The sequence below is a fragment of the Triticum urartu genome, chromosome 6A (genome assembly GCF_056163025.1).
Source record: "Triticum urartu cultivar PI428250 chromosome 6A, HENAU_Tu73, whole genome shotgun sequence".
NCBI lineage: Eukaryota > Viridiplantae > Streptophyta > Magnoliopsida > Poales > Poaceae > Triticum > Triticum urartu.
Window position 1 is genome coordinate 184,071,956 of NC_141878.1, and position 13,417 is coordinate 184,085,372.

Here is a 13,417-nt window from a genome sequence, read left to right on the forward strand (position 1 = left end):
CTAAAATCTGCCAAGAACTAAAATTGGGAAAAGGTTAAGTTTTTATTTGGTCAAGTAGTCTAATCACCCCCCTCTAGACATACTTTCGATCCTACAAGTGGTATCAGAGCTTTGGTCTCCATTTGCTTTGATTTCCATAGCTTTTCGTGGTCATAGCCTTGGTTTCACAACCTAGGAGAGTATGGCGTCTAGCGAGGGAAATTATCACCGTAGAGGTCCTTACTTTGATGGTACTAATTTTGCTAGTTGGAAGCATAAAATGAAAATGCATATTCTTGGACATAACCCCGCCGTTTGGGCTATTGTGTGTGTTGGTTTGCAAGGTGACTTCTTTGATGGGAGAGAACCAAACCGTGAAGCTACCGCGGATGAGTTGAAGATGTTGCAATACAATGCTCAAGCTTGTGATATTCTCTTCAATGGATTGTGCCCCGAAGAATTCAACAAAATCAGCCGTCTTGAGAATGCAAAGGAAATTTGGGACACTTTGATTGATATGCACGAAGGTACCGACTCTGTCAAGGAATCCAAATTGGATGTGCTTCAAAGTCAACTTGACAAGTTCAAAATGAAGGATGGTGAAGGTGTCGCTGAAATGTACTCTAGGCTTGCTCTCATCACAAATGAGATTGCCGGCTTAGGGAGTGAAGAGATGACCGATAGATTCATCATCAAGAAGATTCTAAGAGCCTTGGATGGAAAATATGATACCGTGTGCACATTCATCCAAATGATGCCCAATTACAAAGATCTCAAGCCAACGGAGGTAATTGGAAGAATTATTGCTCATGAGATGTCACTTAAGGATAAAGAGGAACTTGACAACAAATCAAGTGGTGCCTACAAAGCCTCATGTGAAGCCCCTACATCATCAAGTGAGAAACAAAACTTCAATGAAGAATTGAGCTTAATGGTGGAAAACTTCAACAAGTTCTACAAGAGTAGAAGCAAAGATAGAAGCTCCAAGTCAAGGTCCTACAATGACAAAAGATCTTCTAGTCGAGAGCGAAACTGCTACAATTGTGGAAGACCCAGACACTATTCCAATGAGTGTACGGCTCCGTACAAGAGAAGAGAAGACTCTCCAAAAAGAAGAAGCAAAAGAGAAGAATCACCACCAAGAGAGAGGAGTAGAGATGATCGTTATGAACGAAGACACTCACGGAGAAGCAAGGATTCGGAATGGAAGGAAAAATCATCAAGGAGCTACACAAAACAAAGACATCAAGCTCATGTTGGTGAATGGGTATCCGGCTCCGACTCCGACAACCACTCTGAGAGAAGTTATCACTCCGATTCTGAATATACTCAAGATGAAGGTGTTGCCGGTCTAGCACTTGTGTCAACCAACTCCTACGACATATTTGACTCACCAAATGAAGGAATTGGAAGATGCTTCATGGCCAAAGGTCCTAAGGTAACACACTCCGAGTATGTTGATTTTAATAGTGATGAAGATGACTTGTTAGGTGATGATGATTTACTTGTTGACAATCTAGTGATGAATACTATGATGAAACGTCAATTAATCATGCTAATCAAGATAAAACGAATGACAATGATAAGGAGAAGATTGAGGCTCTAACTAAAGAACTAAGCACTCTTAAGTTAGCTCATGAAACTATCTTCGAAGATCATCGAGAACTTTTAAGAGCTCATGAGAAGTTACGCTTTGAAAAGCTCAATCTTGAGCAAGAGCATGAGTTTTTAAAGGCAATCAATGATGATCTCCGCAAGAAAAGTTCTTCTTACATTGCCAAGCGTTTACTCTTATCCACTTACATGCCTCAAGTCAAGTCTAGTAACAAGAACAAGAAAGATTCTTCCCCTAGTAGTAACAATGATCATGCTAAATCCAATATTGTTGCTTCTAGTAGTTCTCTTGATTCCACTAATGATTCTCTTAGCCAAGTTACACTTGAGCAAGAAAATAGCTTATTGAAGGGAATTATAGAGAAAGGAGTGTACAAAAGCCTTGCCGGGAGTAAGCAATTCGAGGAAATTGTGCGCAAGCAAGGAAGGCACCGGAAGAATCAAGGTGTTGGTTTTGAACGAAAGTTCAATGCCAATGGAGTTGAGTGGGAAGAAGATCAATACCCCAAGACAAAGTTTGTTCCTCAACAAGAGAAGTATGATCCTACTTTCCTCAAGGAGACACAAGCTCAAGATGATCTTTCACCACAAGACTACAAGCAAAAAGGCAAGGACAAGCTTCAAGAGGAAATTGATGCATTTGAAGAAGCTCCTAAGACCTTAGTCAAGTGGATTCCCAAGACCACTTCAAGTTCCACTTCATCAAGTACGACTACAACTCCAAGGATTCCCATCAAGATGGTGTGGATCCAAAAGAAGAAGAACTAGAGAGTTCTTGAGGGTGACTCCGCCAACATACTTCACTCTTATCATTTTGGCAAGAACAAGTGCAGTCAACTTCCACATCTTGCACTAGTTCAAGGAGTCACAAACCCTCTTGTTGGTAAGACAAGGGACAAGGTAACCTAAAAGTTTTCATGGACATCATCTTGTGTGTGCATCACTCTATGTCTATGGATACCCTTGTTTGTTCCTTGTGGGACTAACCCATGTAGGTATTGAAAGTGCAATTCACTCAAATGGATAGCTCCAAGTGATCTACATCAACATTGAGCATCCACATCTTCAACATCTACATGAAGTCATCATCGACAAAACCCAAGGTTAGTTCATCCCTCTTAGGGGGGATATCACATCTAGGGGGAGCTTTACTCTAAGACTTGAGCTAAAGCAACTCTAAAGATGTGAACACAACAATGCTTTATGTAAAAGTGGTAACCCCACTTGAGCTTAAACGATGAGTATGACCTATGATCAAGTGTTCTCACTTGACTCCTAAGTCAATATACTCATATATAGATGACCTAGTCATCGCCAATTGCTTGATAGATGCTAGAATTGGTTATGCATGCTTTGTCACATATTTCAATTGCCATTTTATTGTGTGAGCATGTTGGTTGCATATTTTACTCATTCGAGGACATCCACTTGTTGTTTTGATTGTTTGGTTTTATTTCCTTTTGCCAAGTGGATGGACAAGAATGCCTAAGAACCTCCTCTAGCTATCTATGCTTTTCTCGTCTCAAACTCTATTCATGCTACATCACAAAATTTGATCAAGTCAGATTCGAACCACTCTGTGTGAGGAGCACTCGGAGTCTCCGATTCGTCATAGACTTAAACTTCCAAAACCACTTTGTGATTCTTGGTCTGACCGATATCCTACTTTCGGTCCTACCGAGATCATTAAGTTGATCTGAATTTTCGATCTCGGTGCAACCGATTTGAACCATTCGGTCACACCGAGTTGCAATAACTGTATACAGTTTTGCATCTCGGTGCCACCGAGTTGTTCCACTCGGTCACACCGACAGGGTCGGGCTATATAGGCACGGGCAAAAATTTGGAAATTTCTCCGAACCCCTTCGCCCGCGCGATAGCTCGCTCTGCCAACGTGGTCTCCGGATCGTCTCCTCGCCGCCAGCCGCCTCCAGTCGCTGGTCTCCATCGCCGTCAATGGAATTCAACCCCGCCGTTGCTGCCGTAGCGAGTCTCCGCCGAACTAGGGTATGGACTCGATCTTTGTGCTATCCCTAATCTGATTCCTAGCACACTGTGATCTTATTGTTTCTAGCCATGATTGAAACACTCCTATCCAGTCAATGCGTTCGTAGAATAGGATTGATTCGAAAACTTTAGGGTTAGGTTTTTGCCGAAACCATCTCGGACCCACCGAGTTGAAAAACTCGGTCCCACCAATTTGGCTCATGCCATTGCACAAGTGAGACTCGGTCTGACCGAGAATTACTAATCGGTGTGACCGATTTTGGAACTTTGTGAAACCCTAGCAGTCTCGGTGCCACCGAACTGTGACTCGGTCTGACCGAGTTCACTAGTTTAGGTTCCAAAACTGCTTCGGTATCACCGAGTTTAAAAATCGGTAGATCCGAAATGATTTCTATGGGAAACTAAAACTAAGATTTTGAATCATTCTTTTGCAAAAATCTCTGCATTTTATGATGCTCATCCACTCTACCTCATCTATAAACTGTTCACAGGGTCAGCAGTCAGCTTGTTCATCATATCAGATCAGAGTGATAGCCAAAACCTGTTAGAGCAGCAAGTGCACATGAGTGAGGGCACTAGTCCCTCCAGTTCCTCAGATGAAGGCAGCAAGAGCACTCCTAGTAACTTGCCAAAAGCTGCCACCAGACAAAGGAAGAAAAGAACCTCAGAATCAGAGGATGAGGACCATGTGGCAGAAGAAGAAGCCACTTCCAAGAAAGTGGTTAAGAAGGAATATAGCACTGCTGCTGCCACCAAGCCAGGCATGAAGCAAAAGGTTCCTGCAAAGAGAATTCCAATGTCTAAGGCCAGAGCATCTACTCAAGTCCCTTTGGGATCTGAACCCAAAGAGGCTGCTGCAGAAGGGAAGAAGAGGAAGGAGAGGATCAAAAAGACCACTGCTAGAGTGCTTGGGAGATCCTCAATCTTGAGAGATTCTGAAGAGAAAGAGGAAGAAGAGGTTGCTGCACCAGCACCCAAGGCACAAAAGCTGATGGGTGATGCTATAAAGTCAGGGGCTGCAACATCAAAGCCCAAAGAAGCACCCAAAGCAGCCTCCAAGCCCAAGAGTGCACCTAAGAGGAATACCAGGAGCATACCAGCTGCTGAAAAGAACAAGGCCCCAGTGCCTGACACTGCAGAAGAAGAGGAAGGCCAAGTTCTCAGGAAGCTAAAGCCCAAGATCCCAGAACACAATGATGCTCATCCTGTGGCTGAGGACATGAAGATCAGAAGAGACTCAGGGCTGAGAAAGTGGAGAGCAGAAGATCCATATGCTACAAGAAGAAGAACTGCTATTGACTATAGGTTCCACACTAAGGAACAACAGGACTTCTATGAGACAGTCTTGTTGGATAAGAAGCCCATTGTTTGTGACATGAGATGGGTAGATTGGTAGTTCATCAAGGACAATGAAGAGCACTATCCTGGAGTGCAAGACAGCTTCAAGGCTTGTGGAGTAGCAGACTTTGTTGGGTAGAAGCTCACAAAGTGGAATGAAGAGCTGATCATGCAGTTCTACTCCACATCACACTTCTATCCAGATGGAAGGATTGTGTGGATGTCTGAAGGTACGAGGCACCAATCAACAGTTGCTGAGTGGGCACAGCTCATCAATGCCCCAGAGGAGCATGAGGATGACTTAGACATATATGCCAAGAAGAAGATGGACCACAACTCTATGTCCAACATGTACAAGGAGATTCCAAACAAGGCACTTGATACTTTCAAGTTTGGGTCTGTACATTATCTTCTGTCAGGGTTGCCAACTATCAATTGGATTTTGAGGCACACTCTGTTGCCCAAGTCAGGTGATCACAAGATGATCAGAGGCCATGCAATCAACTTGCTTCATATCTTTGATGTGCCACAGAAATTCAAAGTCATGAGCCTCATGGTAGAGACCATCAAGAGAACTGCAGCAGATCAGAAGAGGAGCTGTGGTTATGCCCCTCAGATCCAGGAGCTGATTAACTCCAAGATGGGCACATGCATATACCTATTGGACAAGGAACATTTGCCTATTCATCCAGATTTTGAAGATAATGAAGTTGTGATGAACAAGGATGATCCATCGTCAGTTCATGCTCAAGCACAGAAGGAGAAGGCAAGGAAGGAGAAAGCTGCCAAGATGCCAACTCAAGAGGAGGCATCTGAGTATTTCCTGAAAAACAAGCAAGAGCAGCTTAGTTACTTGATTGCATCCACACTAAGGATTGAGAAAGGACTGGCCACCCTCACTCAGAATCAGGTGAGCTTAGAGAGGATCATAGAACAAAAGTTCTATGACATGGATGTCAAAGTAACAGAGATTCAGTCTGCAGTGGAGCAACTTCAAGATGACATGCAGGAGAAGAGAGGGAAGAGTACAACTGATGCATTTGCCAGAGTGCCACGAGCTCAGAGGTCGACTGCAGTGCCAGTTCCTGACACCAGAGCCACCACCTCAGCACCAGCCCAACCAGCTCCAGCATCTACTTCAGCTCCAGCTCCAACCACGTCTACAGAAGCCTTCGTCCTTAGAGTGATCCAGACTCCACCACCACCAGAAGATCAAGCCTGAGAGTCAATCTAGCACTATGCATTTTCTAGGAACTTTTTGGTAACTTGTTGCCAAAGGGGGAGAAAAATGTATAAATCATAGGCTTCTAGAGAGAGAGAGAGTGTTGCCTTTATTCTCTCTTGCTTTATTTGGTGGTTTTTCAAACTTTGTTTGCTTTTGGTTGAGATACTTTGATATGCTTGTGAGACATTGATGATCATGTGTTTGATCATAAGCTACACTTATGCATGCTTGATATATCTTATCTATCTTATGTGATCATTCACTTTCTTTGGTAATGAGTGCATGTATTTCATTCTTATCTTTTTGAGCGCTCCACCAAGATGTATGTGACATGGAAGAATAACCCATGACTCTAACTCTTTGTGCATTTGCAGTCCAAAGCAAATTTTAAATATGCACAAATTTAGGGGGAGCTCTTACTTATCACATACTTCTCAAAGCAACAATATATTTAATTCTTATTATTATTTGTCGAAGCTTTGATCTATATGTTGTCATCAATTACCAAAAAGGGGGAGATTGAAAGTGCAACTATCCCTAGGTGGTTTTGGTAATTCACAACAACATATAGCTCATTGAGCTAATGCTATTCCAAGATGATCATTTCAGGAAAGCTCAATGATTGGCATGGCATGGATGGTGAAAGTGGAACCCTCAAAATGCTAAGGACAAAGGATTGGCTCTAGCTCATATGCTCAAGACTCTTCATTTTACATTTTAGTGGTCCAAGATCACATTGAGTCCATAGGAAAAGCCAATACTATCAAGGAGGGATGAGGTGTTGCTTAATGAGCCTCTTGCTTCATGTGCTTAATGATATGCTCCAAAATCCTCAGCTACTTTCCCATATCCACATTTGACCTAAACCCAAAGCCAAACTCGGCCCTACCGATTCTTTCAACCCGGCGCCACCGAGTTTCACTTGTCATAGCCATTGCCAAACCCTAAGCAAATTGGTTCTACCGATAGGGATCTCGGTCTCACCGAGATGGGATTGCAATTTCTCTGTTTCCTTTTCGTAACTTTTCGGTCTCACTGAAAGAGCGGATCGGTCCCACCGAGATTGCAATGTAAACTCACTGTTTCCTTTTCGTAACATTTCGGTCTCACCGAGAAGAGCGAATCGGTCCCACCGAGTTTGCCTTACCAACCCTCTGGTTAGCTTATTACCAAATCGGTCTCACCGAGTTTGTGTAATCGGTCTCACCGAGATTACGTTATGCCCTAACCCTAACCATATCGGTCCTACCGAGTTGCATGTCAGTCCCACCAAAAATCTCTAATGGTCACTAGGTTTACTATTTCGGTCCGACCGAGTTTGTTGATTCGGTCCCATCGAGATTGGTAAATTGTGTGTAACGGTTGGATTTTGTGTGGAGGCTATATATACCCCTCCACCTCCTCTTCACTCGTGGAGAGAGCCATCAGAACACATCTACACTTCCAACTCATATGTTCTGAGAGAGAACCACCTACTCATGTGTTGAGGCCAAAATATTCCATTCCTACCACATGAATCTTGATCTCTAGCCTTCCCCAAGTTGCTTTCCACTCAAATCTTCTTTCCACCAAATCCAAATCTTGTGAGAGAGAATTGAGTGTTGGGGAGACTATCATTTGAAGCACAAGAGCAAGGAGTTCATCATCAACACACCATTTGTTACTTCTTGGAGAGTGGTGTCTCCTAGATTGGCTAGGTGTCACTTGGGAGCCTCCGACAAGATTGTGGAGTTGAACCAAGGAGTTTGTAAGGGCAAGGAGATCGCCTACTTCGTGAAGATCTACCGCTAGTGAGGCAAGTCCTTCATGGGCGATGGCCATGGTGGGATAGACAAGGTTGCTTCTTCGTGGACCCTTCGTGGGTGGAGCCCTCTGTGGACTCGCGCAACCATTACCCTTCGTAGGTTGAAGTCTCCATCAACGTGGATGTAGGATAGCACCACCTATCCGAACCACGGGAAAAACATCCGTGTCTCCAATTGCGTTTGAATTCTCCAAACCCTTCCCTTTACATTCTTGCAAGTTGCATGCTTTACTTTCCGCTGCCAATATACTCTTTGCATGATTGCTTGAATTGTGTGATGATTGCTTGACTTGTCCTAAAATAGCTAAAATCTGCCAAGAACTAAAATTGGGAAAAGGTTAAATTTTTATTTGGTCAAGTAGTCTAATCACCCCCCTCTAGACATACTTTCGATCCGACAACATATTATACAAAGATCTTTATCGGTCGAACCATAATGACAACATACGTTATTCCCTTTGTCATCGCTATGTTACTTGCCCGAGATTCGATCGTCGGTATCTTCATACCTAGTTCAATCTCGTTACCGGCAAGTCTTTTTACTCGTTCCGTAATACATCATCCTGCAACTAACTCATTAGTCACTTTGCTTGCAAGGCTTCTTATGATGTGTATTACCGAGAGGGCCTAGAGATACCTCTCCGGTACTCGGAGTGACAAATCCTAATCTCGATCTATGCCAACCCAACAAACACCTTCGAAGATATCTGTAGAGCATCTTTATAATCACCCAGTTACGTTGTGATGTTTGATAGCACACAAGGTATTCCTCCGGTATCCGAGAGTTGCATAATATCATAGTCAATGGAATATGTATATGACATGAAGAAAGCAATAACGATAAAACTGAACGATCAATATGCTAAGCTAACGGATGGGTCATGTCCATCACATCATTCTCCTGATGATGTGATCCCGTTATCAAATGACAACTCATGTCCATGGTTAGGAAACCTTAACCATCTTTGATCAATGAGCTAGTCAAGTAGAGGCTCACTAGGGACACAGTGTTTTGTCTATGTATTCACACATGTATCAAGGTTTCTGATTAATACAATTCTAGCATGAATAATAAACATTTACCATGATATAAGGAAATATAAAAAAACAACTTTATTATTGCCTCTAGGGCATATTTCCTTCAGTCTCCCACTTGCACTAGAGCCAATAATCTAGATTACATTGTAATGATTCTAACACCCATGGAGTCTTGGTGCTGATCATTTTTTTCTCGTGGAAGAGGCTTAGTCAACGGTTCTGCCACATTCAGATCCGTATGTATGTTGCAAATATCTATGTCTCCCTCCTTGACTTGATCACGGATGGAGCTGAAGCGTCTCTTGATGTGTTTGGTTCTTTTGTGAAATCTGGATTCCTTTGCTAAGGCAATTGCTCCAGTATTGTCACAAAAGATTTTCATTGGACCCGATGCACTAGGTATTACACCTAGATCGGATATGAACTCCTTCATCCAAACTCCTTCATTTGCTGCTTCCGAAGCAGCTATGTACTCCCTTTCACATGTAGATCCCGCCACAATGCTTTGCTTGGAACTACACCAACTTACAGCTCCACCATTCAATATAAATACATATTCGGTTTGTGACTTAGAGTCATCCAGATTAGTGTCAAAGATAGCATCGACGTAACCATTTACGACGAGCTCTTTGTCACCTCCATAAACGAGAAACATATCCTTAGTCCTTTTCAGGTACTTCAGGATGTTCTTGACCGCTATCGAGTGATCCACTCCTGAATTACTTTGGTACCTCCATGCTAAACTTATAGCAAGACACACATCAAGTCTGGTACACAGCATAGCATACATGATAGAACCTATGGTTGAGGCATAGGGAATGACTTTCATTTTCTCTCTATCTTCTGCAGTGGTCGGGCATTGAGTCTGACTAAACTTCACACCTTGTAATACATGCAAGAACCCTTTCATTGACTGATCCATTTTGAACTTCTTTAAAACTTTATCAAGGTATGTGCTTTGTGAAACTCCAATTAAGCATCTTGATCTATATCTATAGATCTTGATGCCCAATATATAAGCAGCTTCACCGAGGTCTTTCATTGAAAAACTTCTGTTCAAGTATCCTTTTATGCTATCCAGAAATTCTACATCATTTCCAATCAATAATATGTCATCCACATATAATATTAGAAAAATGCTACAGAGCTCCCACTCACTTTCTTGTAAATACATGCTTCTCCAAAAGTCTGTATACATATGCTTTGATCACCTCATCAAAGCGTATATTACAACTCCGAGATGCTTTCACCAGTCCATAGATGGATCGCTGGAGCTTGCACATTTTCTTAGCACCTTTAGGATTGACAAAACCTTCTGGTTGCATCATATACAACTCTTCTTTAAGAAATCCATTAAGGAATGCAGTTTTGATGTCCGTTTGCCGGATTTCATAATCATAAAATGCGGCAATTGCTAACATGATTCGGACAGACTTAAGCATCGCTACCGGTGAGAAAGTCTCATTGTAGTCAACTCCTTGAACTTATCGAAAACCTTTCGCAACAAGTCAAGCTTTGTAGACAGTAATATTACCATCAACGTCAGATTTCTTCTTGAAGATCCATTTATTCTCTATGGCCCGCCGATCATCGGGCAAGTCAACCAAAGTCCACACTTTGTTCTCATACATGGATCCTATCTCACATTTCATGGCCTCAAGCCATTTTTACGAATCTGGGCTCATCATAGCTTCTTCATACTTTGTAGGTTCGTCATGGTCTAGTAACATGACTTCCAGAACAGGGTTTCCGTACCACTCTGGTGCGGAACATGCTCTGGTTGACCTACGAGGTTCAATAGTAACTTGATATGAGGCTTCATGATCATTATCATTAGCTTCCTCTCTAGTTGGTGTAGGCATCACAGGAACAATTTTCTGTTATGAGCTACTTTCCAATTCGAGAGAAGGTACAATTACCTCATCAAGTTCTACTTTCCTCCCACTCACTTCTTTCGAGAGAAACTCCTTCTCTAGAAAGGATCCATTCTTAGCAACAAATATCTTGCCTTCGGATCTGTGGTAGAAGGTGTACCCAACAGTTTCTTTTGGGTATCCTATGAAGAAGCACTTCTCCGATTTGGGTTCGAGCTTAGCAGGCTGAAGCTTTTTCACATAAGCATTGCAACCCCAAACTTTAAGAAACGACAACTTAGGTTTCTTGCCAAATCACAGTTCATACGGTGTCCTCTCAATGGATTTAGACGGTGCCCTATTTAATGTGAATGCAGTTGTCTCTAATGCATAACCCCAAAACGATAGTGGTAAATCGGTAAGAGACATCATAGATCGCACCATATCTCATAAAGTATGGTTACGTCGTTCGGACACACCATTATGCTGTGGTGTTCCAGGTGGCGTGAGTTGTGAAACTATTCCACATTGTTTTAAATGAAGGCCAAACTCGTAAATCAAATATTCGCCTCTGCGATCAGATCATAGAAACTTTATTTCCTTGTTACGGTGATTCTCCACTTCACTCTGAAATTCTTTAAACTTTTCAAACATTTCAGACTTGTGTTTGATTAAGTAGATATACCCATTGAGGGAGTCTTGGATTAGGGGGTCCTCGGACAGCCGGACTATATACTTTAGCCGGACTATTGGACTATGAAGATACAAGATTGAAGACTTCGTCCCGTGTTCGGGTGGGACTCTCCTTTGCGTGGAAGGCAAACCTGGCAATTCGGATATGTAGATCTCCTCCTTTGTAACCGACTCTGTGTAACCCTAGACCCCTCTGGTGTCTATATAAACCGAAGGGTTTAGTCCGTAGGACAAGGAAAATCAGAATCATAGGCTAGCTTCTAGGGTTTAGCCTCTACGATCTCGTGGTAGATTAACTCTTGTAATACTCATATCATCAAGATCAATCAAGCAGGACGTAGGGTATTACCTCCATCGAGAGGGCCCGAACCTGGGTAAACATTGTGTCCCCTGCCGCCTATTACCATCCGCCTTAGACGCACAGTTCGGGACCCCCTACCCGAGATCCGCCGGTTTTGACACCGACATTGGTGCTTTCATTGAGAGTTCCACTGTGTCGTCGCCATAAGGCTTGATGGCTTATTCGATCATCGGCAACGATGCGATCTAGGGTGAGTTTTTTCTCCCCGGACAGATCTTCGTATTCGGCGGCTTTGTACCGCGGGCCAACTCGCTTGGCCATCTGGAGCAGATCGAGATCTACGCCCCTGGCCATCAGGTCAGGTTTGGAAGCTTAAACTACACTGCCGACATCCACAGAGACTTGATCTTCGACGGATTCGAGCCCATGTCAGGTGTGCCGCACAGTCTCGACAAGCATGACTTAGCTCTGCCGTCGGACAGTGTTCGGGAGATCACACCTCTGGCTACTCCAGCCTTCGATCCGGAGCAGATTGTGCCGTCTGAGGACGTGTGGATAGACCCCACCACGGAGGCCGCACACTCAATGGCGATAGAGCCGAATACTGAGTTCACCCCCTATGAGACCTGTGTTGCCAGACCCTTGGATTAATCCCTGGCCATAGGCTCTGAACCGCCGCATCCGTGCCTATCGAATCTGATTAGGCACCGATCATGGAGTTCACCTCCGCGGATATCTTTCAGCATTCGCCCTTGGGCGACTTGCTAAACTCATTGAAATCTCTCTCCTTGACAGGAGACCCTTGGCCGAACTATGTCCGGCTTGAGTGGGAAGCGGACGATGAAGAAATTCATCCCCCACCCACCACCCACTTAATAGCCACTGTCGACGACTTAACCGACATGCTTGATTTCGGCTCCGAAGACATCGATGGTATGGACGACGATGTAGGAGAAGAACAGGAACCACCGCCCACAGGGCGCTGGACTGCCACCTCATCATATGATATATACATGGCGGACACCCCCAAAGAAAGCGATGGCAATAAGGCAACAGAGGATAATCCCCCCGAGAAGCAATTTAAGCACCGGCGTCTACGGCGCTGCTCTAAGCCCCGCTGAGGGAGTCCTGTATTAGGGGGTCCTCGGACAGCCGGACTATGTACTTTGGCCGGACTGTTGGACTGTGAAGATACAAGATTGAAGACTTCGTCCCCTGTCCGGATGGGACTGTCCTTTGCGTGGAAGGCAAGCTTGACGATTCGGATATGTAGATCTCCTCCCTTGTAACTGACTCTGTGTAACCCTAGCCCCTCCGGTGTCTATATAAACCGGAGGGTTTTAGTCTGTAGGACAACAACAATCATACCATAGGCTAGCTTCTAGGGTTTAGCCTCTCCGATCTCGTGGTAGATCAACTCTTGTAATACCCATATCACCAAGATCAATCAAGCAGGACGTAGGGTATTACCTCCATCGAGAGGGCGCGAACCTGGGTAAACATTGTGTCCCCCGCCTCCTGTTACCATCCGCCTTAGACGCACAGTTCGGGACCCCCTACCCGAG